This window comes from Drosophila tropicalis, unplaced genomic scaffold (assembly GCF_018151085.1).
Source record: "Drosophila tropicalis isolate 14030-0801.00 unplaced genomic scaffold, ASM1815108v1 contig_694, whole genome shotgun sequence".
Lineage (NCBI taxonomy): Eukaryota > Metazoa > Arthropoda > Insecta > Diptera > Drosophilidae > Drosophila > Drosophila tropicalis.
The window spans coordinates 998,720-1,015,834 of NW_027173176.1; the positions used below are offsets into that span (position 1 = coordinate 998,720).

General features: G+C 35.6%; 2 protein-coding genes across 2 annotated transcripts in view; one reads left to right on the forward strand and one right to left on the reverse strand.

The window, feature by feature from the left end:
- Positions 1 to 10,336, reverse strand: part of sNPF-R (short neuropeptide F receptor) — a 38,258-nt gene extending 27,922 nt beyond the window's left edge. The window contains exon 1 of the mRNA XM_068292511.1: positions 10,255 to 10,336. The gene's annotated coding sequence lies outside the window, so the exon portion shown is untranslated. The remainder of the gene's footprint in view (positions 1 to 10,254) is intronic.
- Positions 1 to 17,115, forward strand: part of LOC137579259 (ADP-dependent glucokinase) — an 84,647-nt gene that overhangs the window by 33,763 nt on the left and 33,769 nt on the right. The window contains exon 2 of the mRNA XM_068292970.1: positions 11,553 to 11,567. The gene's annotated coding sequence lies outside the window, so the exon portion shown is untranslated. The remainder of the gene's footprint in view (positions 1 to 11,552; positions 11,568 to 17,115) is intronic.

Sequence of the window (17,115 nt, forward strand, 5' to 3'; positions counted from 1 at the left end):
TTTCAAAATAGTTAGTCAGCTTAACACTATAGCCTTCTGACCACAGAAGTTTACTCTTGAAAGCCGCAACAGCGGAAAACTTAATTCTGTTTGGCTTTAACTACTTTTTAAGCTTGTTCCTTCCCCCTTACCGGTTTGCATGCTAAAACTAACTATGCCATTAACTTGGTCATAAATTCTCACTAATGATGCCCAGTAGCTGGCTGTCCATGATCAATTCGCACAGCTGCCAAAAACTTCCGTTTCCTCAAGCTTTTTCACTAATTAACATGGCTATTTTTATGATAATCAATTACAAACTTCTAGGAGTAACTTTTACCACTACTACCACTGCAACAACTATAATAGAAAGAAATACAAAAAAAAAAAAACATAAGTTTAGATGAAGGGCGCCGCCGTCGCAGTGAAGACAACAAAACACTTTTTTCAAAGAAATTACTCACTCAGATTAGAAGGGGCAGTGGAAATGGACAGAGAGAGTGAGAGAGAGAGAATGAGACACTGATGGGTGGGAGGGGAAACTGATGGACAGATAGTTGATTTTGATATAAAAACATGTGTTCAATGTCAGTGTCATGGGATTCAATTCATTCATGATGGGAAATTTCATTTAAAACAAAAAATAAAACTAACAAATTAAGCCCCGCCGAAGTTTATATACTCTTTCTAACCTTTGCTATAAACAATTTGATAAATTTCTAGGTGCTTCAATAATGAAACAACATTGATGAGATATCTAATTATCTTGCTGATCACAAAAGTTTATATACCCTTTTGGCTAGTTAAATAAACTGATGTACATATGCATATGTAGTTTTATTTTTTGCCAGTACCACTTAAAATTGTTGTCCATGCTCGTAAGCAGGCACTTTGCAAATTGTTGAAATGTCGGGCATCTTTATTCATATGGAATATCTATATAACTTGCCATACATCCATACAAATAATAACATTATATATGTATGTATATTTATGATGGCGCACTTCTATATATATGTACATATATTTATTTGCTGATTTATGTGGGCACGACTAATTACAGAATTTATTTCCATTTAAGAGAATGCAAGTCAAGTTAACTGACTCACATAGTCGTCCACACACTCCAATCTCTATAATAGATATATGCATTAAACCAAATTATATGATGAATATAAAAATATCTAAATATACATAGACTCATATGGATATTTCATAGATATCTTCTATATGGGGTAAAAATAGGATATACATAATTTGACAACGAGTTCCAATCTAATGATTTCCGGTTATTTTATTTATATATTTTTATTATTTTAAATGACTTCTAACTGAATAGGTTCTTATTAAGGCGATTCCATATGATAAATTTAAGGAGTATATACGATGTATATGTATATGCTCTCGCTTCATGTGAGAATCCAAAAAAAAAAAAAGAGGAAAAAAAAGCACACTGAACTAAATTAGTTTGACATGTGAAGAGCGCTTAGATCTGTCAATCTCTCCTGCCTTAGTCTGCGGTTGCTCATCGCCAACACTCATGCAGCCAAAGGGTACATTCATTTTTGGAATAAGTTTGCAATAATGAAAATATGGACACACTTTCCAGCAATGTTAATAATATTCAAATTCGTGACTAGAAATCATAAAAGCAAACAATATTTAAAAGAAATAATTCCTTGCATTTCAAGGCATTGCCTTTTGAATTTGAATTCCTGCCAATTTTCAGATGATCTTTGCTGAATGAAAAACATAAATTAATCAGCTCTAATTAATCTTTGTTTTCTACAACAATGAACAATTTTATTGTTAGAGGAGTTTGAAGTTTAAGGGTATCGAAAGTTCGTTAAAGCTTTTGTCTTCATTTTGCGATTCTCGCGTTTTGGTTTTTTTTTTTGCTTTCTGTCGGTCGTACTAAGCCCATTACTGGCTATATGGACAACGATAAGCGGCAGCACAATAAAGATAACACTGAAATCAAACTAAATGGCTAAAATTGGCTAAAAACAACAAAAACAAAATAAAAGCTAACCAGCAACAGGAAATCTAGGCGGCAATATTTTATCAACAAGCCAACAAAAAAAAAAAAAAAAAAAAAAAAAAAAGAAAACAAGAAGCAAAAATAAAACCAAAGCATTTGGTAAGTTAAGTAGTAGCAGAACCGATTTGAAAATACCCTGTGTATCCTGTCAATTAATATTAGCAAATTATTAAATGTCCTTTAATGAAATAGTTGAAATATTGAATAACTTTTAATTTCACAGGCCTAATCATAGTATTAACTCTAGGACTTTACACAAACTTTGTGAACAGAGCTGATTCCTATCTTAGATATAGCCTTTCAATCTTAGATTACAGGGTATACGAAAAATAAAAGAAATCGCATATAAAAATCGCAGTTAAACATTATTAACACAATTTGAGTGTGTGTGTGTGTGTGTGTGTGAGCCAGAGGGTGCCAAAGCGTATTAGGGGGGGACATTGGCCCTTATAGCCATTAATAAGATTGTTTTAACATGAATTTACGGCCAAGGGCCAAAGCAGGCCATCAACTGCCTCGCATGCAAACAGAAGGCAGAAGAAGAAAAAAAAACGACACTGAAAATCGAACTCAAATGTAAACAAACCAAAAATTTGGCTATTTCCTCACACAATTTTTTGTGATTAGATGAGGAGAAGTGGAGCAGACGGAGACGAGGAGATGGAATGTATATATTTTATACAGGCCTGACAGTCTATTTGAAAATTGAAATGTTTGCCAACATGAGGCACTTAAAGTGCTTGACCAAAAAAAAAATAAAAAATAAAAAAAGGAAAAAAAAGAGAAGCGAAAAACGAATTTCAAACAAATTACATGGCCACTTTTGGCTAAGGTTCAACGAGGCGTGCAGCCAAAGAGCCAACCGAATCACTAGTCTAGAGTTCACAATGGATATTATTGTATATATCTATGTGTTTGTGTGTGTGTGTGTGTGAGGGTTTTGTATCTGCGGTAAGTGGTTTTTACAAGTGGCTACGAAAAATGAAAAATAAAATCACTCCTCTTCGAAGGAGAAAATATAATTTTGTTTATGGCAAGGCAATTACAAGTAGAGTCCTATTCTGTTCTGTTGTATTTCAATTATGATCTTCCTGTCTGTACAATATTGTCATCCGAAAGCCGTTTACACTTTGATGACAATAGTCACAAATGTTGGTAAAAATTATCAACTACATTTTTCGTAATAAAAACGCAATTTACTCAAGTGGGCATGCATAGGAGTCAAACTAGTTTCCAGTTGTTGGTCTCTTTGTTAATTAGCTTTTGGTTTTCCCAAAACATTTGCCACTAAATTGCTGGGTTATCCTGTCAGAACTAGCCAACAAACAGAGAAACAAATAGAGAAACTTTGACTGAAACTGCAAAGAGCATAAAATGTTTTTTATTTTTATTTGGTTTGGTAAAGTTAGCTGATATTTAAAATATACTCTTGGGTGACATATAATAATTATGTTTTGAAATATTTAACACCTTAAATTAATTTGAGTCTGAGTCACTTTACTTTAAGTGTATTTAAGTGTTGGGAATTCTGAATCCCATTTGGATATTCATTTACTTTATTGCTTTACTTTTAATTTAGAGTGTAAGTTTATAAAAATACTCTTTATTGTTTATATGGGGTAAATATTGAATTTATAAATTAAATACTAAAACTTTGATGTTCAAAAAAACCATTCATCCATAGCTATTGATAGCTTTAACATTTGATTTCCATCTGTTTCCATACATATACACACATATGTGTGTGTGTGTATATCCTGCCACGCTTTAACCCTTTTCGCTTGGACATATCCTTTATCTGTTTGTATTGCTCATTTTGTGCCTTTTCATTGTTTATATTGCTCACTTGTTTAGGCGTGTTTAACCTTTTTTCCCCAGAGCCGACCACCACACACAAGCACATACATAGTTACATCCTTTGACGCCATTTGTTTGCTCAAACTGTCATGTTCATGAATGGAGGAGAAAAACCAATATTAATACAACTAAACTTTTTACCCAGTCCCTTCTTCTATTCAATGTGAAAATCAATGAATTTTATTGCGAAAAATGTTAGAATGTCGTCTATCTTTAACTTAGTAAACTGATGCTTTAAGAACTGCACTCTGTCTGAATGTGTGTGTGTTTGTGTGCGTGTGTGTGTGTGTGTATATGTTGAACAGTTCAAGGGCCAGTGACCATAATTAATTGACCATTTGCTGCAGCTTTGCCATTGCATTGCTCTCATTTTGCGGTTAAGCAGGAGACAATGGCTTCATAAATTTCACTCGACTTACATGTCTCCCTCTCTCTCTTTTTCTCTCTGATGGTATTTCTTAGCCCCTCACTTAACTGCCCCTCACTTCCTCTGCTCGTTATCTACCATATATGTCTCGTTTGCCTGTGAAACCTTTTCTATTTTTCTTTTTTTCTTATCAAAAAAGGCAATGCACTGTGAAAATGTCTTCACTTTCCTTTTGGCCCTTGCCCAGTGAAATGACATTGAAGACAAAAACCCAAGTCATAATAAGGGACACCATTTAACTGATGGGGCCAAGGCATCATAGAAAGAGGCTGAGAAGAAAAGCAAAGGAGACGACAGTTGTGGGCAGTCAAGCATGGAGATTTTTGCTTTAAAATTGGCCTCAAACATTAACGTTGGAGGGGTGTGTGTGTGTGTTATGTTTTTAGCCAATTTAAATTGGTAAAGACTTGAAAAGGCTTGACTAGAATAGAAACCATTCCACATTATAAATCACCAAAGACTTGAGCAAATGAATTTTAATAAGAGAAACAGGTGGGGCTGGTTAAGAGTTCTTCATGATTTGTTAAATGGAAATTATTTATTGCCCATGGTTATGCAAATGTTGGAAGTGGCTAAAAAGCAGCGAGCTCAGTAACAGCAGTGGGCATAGAAATAAACCCCCCACAAGCAAGTATCTTCTGTGATGAGTCCACCATATTCATTCCATTTGTTCACTCTTTGCTCTAAGGGCACATGCACATGTCGCCGTTTCCACTTTCCACTTGAAAGTTCAACCAATGTCCTTGGCATTTTTATTTTTACTTTGGCTGGCGGTTTTGGTTATTACTTTTTTTTTTTATATTGCAAGGAGGATGCGAGGAAAAGCAAATGAAAACCAAGTCCATGACAACTGTGGCTGCAGCAATATACTAATTCAACATTTCTCAACAGTTTCCACAGCGGTTTTGAATGGCTTATAAAGAGAAAATTTTGTTCAAGCATTTAACCCACACACAAATCTCTTTCGTTCGTTGGTTGGTTTGTTTTTTTTTTTTTTTTTTTTTGTTTTTGTGGGCCGAGTTTTGTGTGAGCAAGTCATCAAGTGGCCAACAGCTGCTCATGGCTCACTCTTATCTCTTGGGCCACAGGCGGACCATAATATGAAATTGTTTCTTTATGTGTCGCTAGCGAGATGAAGTAGAGTTAAGAACTCAAACTACTTGCCTCAATATGAGATGCTCAAGGATAACTGCAAATGCAAAATCTTGACTTTTTCCTTCCATTACACAAATCCCATTCAAATTCCATTGCGTATCCATTTGTCTTGTCTGTCGTCTCACTTACCAACTATGCGCACACAATATACTCATTTGTTTCTAGGGGAAATTAATGAGCGATTCCCTTAAATTTGACTTAAATGCTTGCTAAAAGTCTACAAAACATTGTTTGTAAATGGCGTTTTAATCAGCAACCCAGCTATACGGGCTAACAGCAAAAAAAAAAAAAAAAAAAAGGGCGAGCGAGAGTAGTAGAGGAAAAACCAAATTAATTAAATGTTCACTTCAAGGCGGACAACCGCGAATGAACCGAAGTGCTCTCCCTCCCAATCTCTTTCTCTCCCTCTTTCTGACTGTGTATATTCCCCAGCTGGAGGCACATAGACCATCGTGCCAAACGTGCCCCCCCCTTTGCTTGTGCTACTATTTCAACTTCACCTGGTTTTCACCTCATGATGCTCATCAATTTTTGCATTTTAATGATATTTGAACCGCGTTGCGGTTGGTCGTCCTAAACACAATGATCATTACAATGACGATGACGATGGTAATGATGGGACGATGAGAGGACGACCACTAGGACGATGACTATGACAATGATGACGCTGCTGCCGTCGGTGGCCATAACCAAGGGCCAAATTCGGCAAGCAACAAAAAGTTTGATGGCGAATCATCAAGGGATATGATAATGAATTCAATATACTCTACAGGCAAAAAAAATAGAAAAATTTGCACGTTTGCTCTGATTAAACTGAAATACATAGACTTGCAAAACTTGTAGACAAATCAATCTTTAAGTTCATAAATTTCAACAGTGAGCCTTTGAAAAGCATTTGTTGCCCAAAGGGGGGAGAAAATGTGATTTGATTTTGAAAATACCCTTTTCAATTTAGCTTCTTACCATGACCTCATGGCATCGCTGAAAAGTTTTATGACCAGCGGTTCGGTTCGTCTGTCGTTTAATTGAAAAGTAATTAACTTTTTGGATGCATTAGCCGTTTTCTCCAGTGAGCCTGCCTGCTAGTCTCCATCTCCATCTTCTTTCGTGGCGTTGGCCATGAATTATTGAATATTTGTAGCATAAACCGTTTTTAGTGAGTGGGGGGCCTCAGACATAAAATACCAAACCACAAGGAAACCCATGACGATGGACAAATTGAAAAGGCATCTACTATAGAGCCGAAGAGTTCATTCATGTAGGTTGGTTGTCTCTAGAGAAATTTTCTCAAATCCTTGCCGCAATCGTATGATGGCTGCCTGTCAAAAGGATGCCTGTCCACACACACACACAACAAACACGAAATCAAACAGAGATTACTTTGTAGGGACAGCAGCAGCAGCAGTAGTAGTCGTCGTCGAAATAGCAGCTGTTGGCAAGGACTAACTGCTGCTTGTCCTTGAGCCAAGCAATCGTTTTATTGCCACATCGTGGTCTGAGTTTTCTGCCACAGTTTTCTTTATACTCAGATTGGCCATAAAAATGTCACCTGCGACCTATGTATGTGACTTGCCCCACACCGTCGATAACAACAACAACAACAACAACAACAACAACAACGACCACGACAACAAAAAATACGCACCGACATCGCTGCTTACGGTGAGAAATCAAATAAATTCAAGCAGCTGGCCTGGGGTTTTTTCTTCTCCTACAGTTATTTCCCTATCAACCCCACAGACTTTGGCATAATTTATGCAAAACTTAGTAACCAATAAAAATGGCAAAAGCAATAAAAAAAAAAGTATTCAGAGCAGAACAGAATGGAACAGAACATACGCAACTGATAAACAACAAACGAAGTCAACGAATAGTTGATACCCGTTTTTTCAGCCCCAATAAGTATGCTATAGTTTACCTGGCAATCGTTTGCTGCACCGGGTTTTCGAGGCGGTTTTTGTTATCATTAATGGGTATAGGCAAAACCAAGATAGAAAAACAACAATCGCAGCATGAAATTTTCTGCAATGTTGTTGTCATTTAAGTTGCTTTCCATTTTGCCTTTGCCACCCTTACCCTCAGCCAATTCTAGTTGATGGAACCATGTTGATTTAAATGCAAATGGAAATCAGGTAAAATCAGAGTGTTAGAGCAACGGAGGTAGGGAGGGTGGATCTTCTTAATCGACTGATGCCATAGCCATTTCACTTAGCTATCTTTTTAGCTTGAGCTGTGGACATCTTTTTTGGGTTGCTATGTGTGTATGTGTACGGGTGACCTGGTTAACCAGCGTTTAGTGGCCATTTTACAATTTCGCTGGCCATCAAGGCTGACGGCGATGTCGTCGTTGATGATGGCGACAACCCATTTCCCCATTTAGCCCACTTTCTTCCTGCTTCTTCAATGCGTGGGTGTGTTAATATGCAAATTGAAATGCGTTTCGAGATTGAAATTGAAAACGATGTTGCTTGTATTCATACTTTTTCTTCTTTCTCCATTCCTTTTTTTTTTTTTTTTGGAATAGTGTTAAATTTTATCACGTATACGCCATGACAGTTGAAAATTTATCATGTGGGCATTTGAAAAGGATTCAAGGATAATCTACTCTATATACATACATGTGCTTTTTTTTTTTTTTTTTTTTTGTCAAAGAATGACTAAGCCTTTTTTGGAGCAAAGCAAATCTGTTCAAGCTGCTTTAAATAAATTTTGGTTATCGTTAATTTAAACTACTACACAACTGGTATGGAATAAAATTTAAGTGCTTGAAATCAAACAAACAAAAATCCAACAAATTGCTTTAACTAAAACGAATGAAATAGTAACTAATTGAAAATAGATTGATTTAATCGAAGCGAGAGAGAGAGACAATTCAATTTAAAGGCGAGATTCACGAAACAAATTTTAAATCATTGTTAGGCAAACAAAAATAATAAATAACAAAACCCAAAATAAATTCAATAAAATAAACAAACAAAAGTGTTTGATTTCTAAATTTAAGCGCATTTTCGGGTTTATAAAAACGTAAAGAGTATTATTCTTCAAAGACTTTGCCTTAATGAGGAGAGGCAGCTTTAAGAATATTTTATTATGGATTCTTGCTAGAAAGACAATAAAACATTGTTCACAAGTTATTATTTAAAAGGAAACAAGAAGTAGTTAGAAGGAAAACGAAAAGTCGAGCTAAAATCAAAACTATTTGGTAAACAGAAACCAAAACTTTAAATCCAGAATTTTAACTTAAATTCTCTAAATAACTTACATATATATTAGTTGCTTTAAAGGATTATTAATATTGACAGAAAGAATGGAAGAAATGTATCCATCTAGAGTTAATTTGTTTTTAAACTGATTTAAAGATTAAAGATTATATTTGGCTTAAGTTCTTAAGTCTTAAGTTTTTTTAAAATTATTTAAACTCTTGTTTGTCGGCTTGAGCAAGAGCAAGACCTTAGCTTGGCTTTCAGTTCCACTATTCGAAGAATTAGATCAAAGGTTATTAACTTACGATTTCTATTCATCTATGATTTATTTGCATAGAAACTAATTTATGTGATAAATTTAACTGCAATGCTAAATAAACAAATCGTCAAATTGATGACAGTTTTGTTGTTTTCCATTGTTCGTTGAGTTCAATTAAAATCAATAGATCCAAATGCAGTCTAAGCAAGATAGAAGGAAGAAGAAAGTGAGAGCTGGAAGGGGCTTGCCGCTATTGTAGAGGCCAAGTGAGGAAAGCAGACGTTTCAATTAAAATTAACATTGTGTATTTGCATTTTTAATTAAGGTAAAGTCACGATCAAGGCATTGTGCTTAGGACCATTAAAGTAAAGTAAACTTCAACTCAAGTCAACTGAGTTGTCTTATTGCCTTTGAAGGAATCCTCTTTTTAATTCCCTTCGTTCTCGTTCTTGGTCTCTTTCTTATCGCTAACTTATTTGTTGTTGTTTCTTTTTATTTTTATTATTTTTTTTTTTTTTTTGGGCGGGTGGAGCGGTGTTGGAGTTTGCTTTGGGGGACACACGAAAAACTTTTTGCTTAAACGCGCAAGCACAACAAAAGAGTCGGCGGAACAGCCAAAAAGTTGCCTAGAATTCAATTTGTTATTTCGAATGTAATCTATAGCCCCCATATAGCTTCTTTGGGTCTTTGTCCCAAAAAATACGAAATAAGCAAAACCGGCAAGAAAAAAATATATATGTATAAAGAAAGTAAAAGGAACAAACAAAAAAAAAAAAAAAACATACCATGTCGAACTTATTAACAAATTTGTTGTTGTTTTTCTTTGTTTTTTTGTGTTTTTTGTATTACCCACCTTCTGGCAATTGATTAAATTTTAAGTTCAACTTTTCACTTCACTGGCACTTAAATATCATTGTTGTTTCAAATTCAGACAACAACAAAAAAAAAAAAAAAAACGAATTAACAAAAACAACAAACAAAGTGAAAGGAGAAAAGTTTTTGCCGTATATTCGTTTGTTTTTTATTTCATTTATTTTTTTTGCGTTATATTTTTGGTTTCCTTCTTTTATTTTTTTGTTTCCTCGTTGGGCATCTCTTGCTTTGAAGGAAACCGCAAGGATGTTGACACTTGAGCACGTTCCGGCACTTGTTTGGTCTCCCCCTGATCCTCACTTTTCACGCATTCCATACGCACACACACACTCGCACACACACACACACACACACAATCATACACACAGCGGGACATTCAAACATTTAATACGCCGAAAAGAAACAATTGCAAAAAAACAAACAATCAAAGAAACAACTCTTCTGTTATCATTCAAAGAACCTTTGTTTTGTATCTTTCCGTTTTGGTTGTCGTCCTAAGTAGTTGTATCTTCTAGATAGATTTTTGTCGTTGCCGCTACGCGTCCAACCTCAACGAAGAAACACAAGCAACTGGATGGTGCCGGAGCACTCAACATCGGCTATCTGGCTGGTTGGCTGACTGACTGACTCGGCAGCTGTTGTTAGTCGCTGTTTACTTGCCGTTGCCTGTGCTGTAGCTGCCTTCGTTTTCAAAACGATTTGTCATACGCCGTGTATGCCGACGTCGACGCTAACTCTGTGGAAGCGGCGCTGCCAGAAAAAGCCACTCGGCTAACCAACAGGTTAGCCCGCTGATAAGCATTCGGGTTACTCAAATCGTTCGACACACGCACAAAAGATGCATTTTTCTCTTGATTGCAACTCCAAAACGTTTTGAGTCAAATTTGCAAACTATGGATACAGGAGGCGTGGACTTTTCGAGTGTGTTTTGGAAATGAGTCAATAGTGCTTCTCTGTCACCAATATCACTCAATTAATTAATATCCCAAGCAAGAGAATTGTTCTTTGTTTTAACTGAACTTTGTCTATCCCTGGAAACAATTATTTATTCACATTTCTTGTCAAAATTGTGAACCTTGTTAGTCTGCTGTAGGAAATTCAAATTATTTTTAGAATTTATTGCTTCACATTCACAAGAGAATTCTAGGAATCATAACAAGCACTCCCCAAGAAATAACCCAGCTGGAGCTTAAAGGTTGTCTCAAATACCGCTGAACTCTTTTTTTTGAAACTAAAACTTAATTTTTAATCTATTTTCGATACAGATTTTAATCCCAATTTAAAATGATTTTTCATATTGATTTATTTATCAATTTAATTCACTTGCATTAGATATGTAAATACATGATATTTTTCAAAGATGGTCTTTCGTTTCGTTTCATTTTTGCCCTTGCCTTGTATATTCTTGATTAATTGTTCCTTTCGAGACTCACAGATGTTCAAATCGAATAACGTGTAAATCGCATGTTATTGAAATGAAAAAACGATCAGTTTAAGCATAAATTTTTGAAATGCTCACAAATCGAGTGAAAATTTTGAGTGAGTTTTATTGCTTGCGAATTGTTTTGAGTTTTGAGTGTTTTTTTTTTGTTTGCTACTGTTGACTCTTTGCAGATAAGTTATAATAGCAAGAGTTTGTTACATTATTTAATTATTAAATTTTAATAAAATGATTTTCTAACTTATTTGTTAGTAATGGTTAAATTATAAATTTTACTTGCAATTGATTGAATAATATTATTTGATTTTCTTTTGCAGATCACAGCAGTTTTGGTAAGTAAATATAATTTTTGTTCATCATGTTCTAAATGAAATCAATTAGAGCTGTATTTTGAAATTCCCATTAACATTAGAGACTCTCAACTTGTGGTCGATGCTCTTCAACCTCTAGCTTTGTCCTGCATCGACCACAAATACAGGGTAATTAAGTGTTCCTTTATCGGATAAGAAATTCCATTCTCTTCCAGATGATTAGAATGCTGTATAATGCACAAATTCTGTGGCATGTGGTATTTTGATTAATTAGCATGCAGATTTGAAAATCCAATTATGTTGTATGAGGAAGAAGTTGTCAAATAGTTGGTCATAATTTTAAGTAGGCCTGACATTTCCCATAATGTATGGAAATACATAAAATGAGAATTATAAAAATCAAATCAAACGACAACATTTTATATAATTTCCGAGGAAATGTGTATATACTTGGTTTTGATTGATTGATTGATTGATTGATGCCACAAATCAGCTAATCGGCCCAAAAGCCATCTACTTAAAAGTATATATACATACATATATATTATATATTTACAAATACATATATAGGAAGTTAAAATTTATCTCATCCAATCATCGCTATTAGCCTTCCTTACTTATTCATCAGTCACTTAACACATGCTCCATTCTCCCTTTTTCCGTTTTGGCCCATTCTCTGGTTAATTTTTTAGCTCCTTCTCACTCTACCTCTCACTGTCTCACTTTCTCACCCTGTGGTGTTATCTTTCCTTGAGAATTGCCACAGGAAATCAGAAGCAGTCAAGGGCATTGTCAACAGCCAACCAACTGATGCAGCCTGAGGAGGCAGCTCGATTTATTTATTAAAGCCAAGTCGACACTCCTCACACCCTTTATCTACTCAGCCTACTACCCGCTACTTTTGTGTGTCTGTGTGTGTTGTTGTGTGGTGTGTGTGTGAAGTGCGCACGTTTCCTCACTTTTTTTTTTTATATACATATTTTCCATCTTTCCCTTTTTTTTCTTGTTGTATTTTTTTAAGCACATGACATGACACATTTTGATGCCCAGGTAAAGTAAAGTAGTGTTGGTCGCCTCTTCGCCCTTCCCTCCATCTACTTGCCTTCCTCTATACCTCTTTCCCCATCTATCATCGTACCCCTTGCTCTTGTCGTTTATTCAACGTAAAATTGTGTAACTTAAGTATTCATAAGTTGCCAGTGTCTCTCTGTTTGCGTGTGTGTGTTAGAGTGTGAGTATGTTTCTTTTTATATTTATTTACTTGCAATCCCATATAGATATGGGTTTGAATATGACTATGGGCATGGGCATGGGTATGGGTATGGGTATGAATTTGAGTATGAACATCAGCCGTTACGGCAGCTACGACAGTGGCAGACAACTCAACCTTAAAACCAACTCTGTTGACATTATAAAATAAATCCGCGTTGCGCATACGCCGCATGTGCCCGATGACGGTGCCGTGTCGCAGGCTAAATCACAACGCTAATTTGTCTCGGTATCTATCTGTGTGCGAGTGTGTGGGTTTGTATGTGTTAGAGTAAGTGTGTGTTTGTTTATTCTTGACTATTTACACAGTAAAAGTCTCAAAGTTTATGTCATTTTACGTTTTGGCTTAATGTTTGCCTCAATATTTATCTTCTATTTTGCTCATTCTTTCAGCAAATTTTAAAATGATTTTAAACGAAATACATACAAGAGAAAATAACAGAGTGCGGCACAGAGCGAGAGACAGAGAGAGAATAATCGAAACGTAGTGCTGATGACCGCGACATTTGAATCGCTTCCCTGTTACTTAAGATCGTTTATCGCAATGGTCAATAGTCGTTTGAAAAGTGTCTTCATAAGTTTGCTCAATACTTATTAATTGAATTACTTAAGAAAGTAATCGAGTTTCATGGGCATTTCTACAAAATCTTTTGTGTTGAAGGCTTATTACTAAAATAAAGGTGTCCTATTAACGGTCTTAAATTCCTTTTTTGAGTTGTGTAATGGACTAGTAAAAGCTAAAATCATTCTTTTGCATTTGTATATAACTGAATAAGAGATTAAATTGTTTTTTTATTGCAAACACAAGGTAAAGCAGCTGATCAAAAATATGTAAGACCCTCCTGCAAGGCTATTGAAATTTGTCATAAAATGCTTTGCTGTTTTGATCTTTATTCTATATCATCAACTATTTACTATATATATATATGTATGATGTTATATCCTACCTAAATTTTTCGTTGGAAATTTAGATTATATTTTTTTTGTCTTTTTTTTATTTCTTCGTCTTTGGCTCGTCACTGACCTTTGCCGATTTTACTTATAAATACATATGTATGTAGACATATACACTGTATATATAGATTCTGTCGACTGATGTTTTTATACCCTTGCAGAGGGTATTATAAAATTGGTCAGATGTTTGTAACGCACAGAAGGAGACGTTTCCGACCCCATAAAGTATATATATTCTTGATCAGCATGAGAAGCTAAGTCGATATAGCCATGTCCGTCTGTCCGTCTGTCCGTCTGTCCGTCTGTCCGTCTGTCCGTCTGTCCGTCTGTCCGTCTGTCCGTCGGTGCGTACGCGTTTTACTCAGCCATCTTAAGAGCTATCGGGATGAAATTTTTTTTTGGGAGCTTTTTTTTTACCCGGGTGAGATAAAGTATGAAAATCTTTGGGATCGGACTACTATATCATATAGCTCTGGAACAAAAATTTTTGCAAAAATTGGAGTATCCCCATGAAATTTACCAATATAATAGAATTTGATATAAAATCTCAGATCCCAAAATTTGACCCTGATCGGATAAATAGAACACAAGTTACAGTCTATATAAATCGGTTCAATCGCTGCCGGCAGCTCTGCTTGCTGCCTACTACGTCACCATCTGTTAACAGAGCACATGCATACACACACAGACGCAACGCTATATAAACTGTATGTGTATGCGTGCGTTGCTTTGCTTAGGGAATGAGGGAAGAAGAAGAACAAATTGTACATAGTATGAAGAGTAAAATTGTTTTGTTTGTATATTAATGAATTGAGTTGCAGAAAAGAAATTTTGAACATGTGAAATTATTATTGTCAAGGACTGCAAGGGTATATAAACTTCGGCATAGCCGAATTTAACTTCTTTGATATTTTGTGAATCTTTTTGGTTAATTTATTTTTAGCTTTTAATTAACAAAAACAAAACAAAATTCTCATTCAAACGTTTAAATGTAAGACGTCTTCTTGTGCTCCCGCCGCACACCACTAAGCAAACAAACGACCAATTGGGCGAGTGACTGGATGACCAAACAACAAACCGACCAAACCAAACGTATGTCCCCCGCACCCACCTTCTTTCGTCCAATTGAGTTTTGCCGTCAATCAAATTTGTTGTTGTACATTTTTAACAAGTGCTGGCAATTTATGATGCATCTGTTAGCAATTTTTCTTTTCCTTCGTCATTTTTTTTCTTCTCTGTTTTTTTTTTAGTGTGTGTGTGTGTGTGTGTTTTGTTATTGGTTTTGTTTTATACGCTTTTTGAGATTTTTTAATTGAATTAAACTGTTAGACTTGTTCTTGGTAAGAGAAGTATAACTCTTTTAGCTTTTATTTTTCGAAAGACTGAAAATGAAATTTACCTTTGATGTTTGACAAAGTCTTTGTTCGTAATTTTAAGGCTATGCCTGGTTTTGGGTTAACCTTTGCCTCTTAGTCATGAGCAATTTAATAATAAAAATATTATGTTGTAAATTGCATGTAAGAAAAAAGAAAACGAAAATCTTAGTTGAATTGTATAGGAATATGGTAACAATAAGAAGAACTATCGTGCATACCAAGTGCTTACAAGTCACGAACAATACTTGGTCTTATATTGGAAACTTTTTCTATTGAAATTATATTTATAGTCTGCCTCCCTCTCTCACTCCCTCACTCTCTCTCTCTTTCTCTTTCTGTCAAAGTGTGTCTCTTTTGTTGCGTTCTCTTTCCAAATTACAGTACCTGACTGAGAGGCAGAATACGTGCTGGGTAGGAGTCGCAGGTTCTGGTCCTTCTACAGTTTTTTTTTTTTTTTTAGCTTATTAGAGGAAACATATCGTAAGCTTTGCTTATGCTTTTTGCATATAAATGACCCACATATGGCCCAGAAGTAGGAATGAGAGTAGAAGCTGAAACTGGAACAGAAGCTGGAGCATATATGGCTACCACCACATGCTTTTTGTTTGTGTGTGTGTGTGTTTGTGTGTGGTGTGTCGGTGTGTGTATGCATCGAAAGTTGCGAATTTCAATTTAGTTTCTGTCCTTGTCCTTGGTCACTTGTAACAGCCCACTTTGCGTGCTGTCTTTAAGGCTCATTGGCTGCATGGCCCGAAATCCTTTTTTTTCGGTTTTCTTTCGTTTTTTTTTTTTTTTTTTGCCTTTTGAAAGCCAACGGAGATTGCTTTGGCTTCCTGTCCTTAGACTCAGCTGCACTCTGTCTTCATAAAAGTCGCATTGAAGTTCTTCAGAAAAAAAAAAAATAAGAAGCAAAAAGGGAAATTTACATAAATTCGCTGAGAGATCCTCGGCAATCAATAAACGCACATAAATTTCAGCTCTATCCGTTTTGCAGTTCCTCCATTATTTTGGCATCTTTCTTGTTTGGTTACCAAAAAGTCCTTATCGTTGGCTTAGCTCAATCTCCCCCAGTCCCCGCGTCGCTGGCTGCCGAGTGGTGTCTGCTCCCTTTTTCGTTTCTTTTTTTTCCAGTCGCCTTTGTCGTTGTTGAGAGAGGGGCATGGCATAATTTATTTGCCATAAAACATGAAATGAAACATTTGGGCTCGTAAATTATGAAAGAAAGGCAAGCGGTGGATGTGTCAAAGTCCATGTTAAAGGCACAAAGTAAAGCCAATAAGAACAAAAGGTATGAAAGTTCATCCATAGTTTGATGTCAACAAATGAAATATATGGCAATCCGTATATAATATATGGAATACTCAAAATTTAATCATTCGAGTATTGAACATGTTCGCATATGAAGGCTCGTACGAAAGATTAAAGGAAACATTAAAAGGTCCCATCTTTATGGCTTTAATGTATGAAATTTGTTTAGTGACACTGTCAAAGAGGAGTAGAAGATTCCTTTGCCATCATATTTTTAAAGAGACAAGTCTCTTAAAGTCCTTTTCAACAGCGACCCAACTCAAACCGAAAAAGGACGTAGAAATTAGCGAAAGTCCAGTTGGAAAGTAGCCAACAAAAACGAGAAAGACAAACAAACAGAAAAAAAAGAAAGGAAAATAAACGAAATGGTTATACATATTTTGTTGCGTGTTGTACAAGCATTTCATTCTGTGGGATCATCTTAGTTCAGTTTATGCACTCATCCTTTAGTATGTAGGTATGTTTGGCCATTGGCCAGTGCAATTCTCGTAAAATCTTCACGCCCAGCACAGAAGATGCTGGCCAAATAGGACAACTCTATCTTTCTCTCCCTTTTGCTCTCTCTGTCAGTCTATCTTTTTTTTTTTTTGTGCTGTTGATGGCCGAGGAAACATAAACAATAAATCCAGTGACTAGCGCCGAGTGGTGCCGCCGCCTGCTTA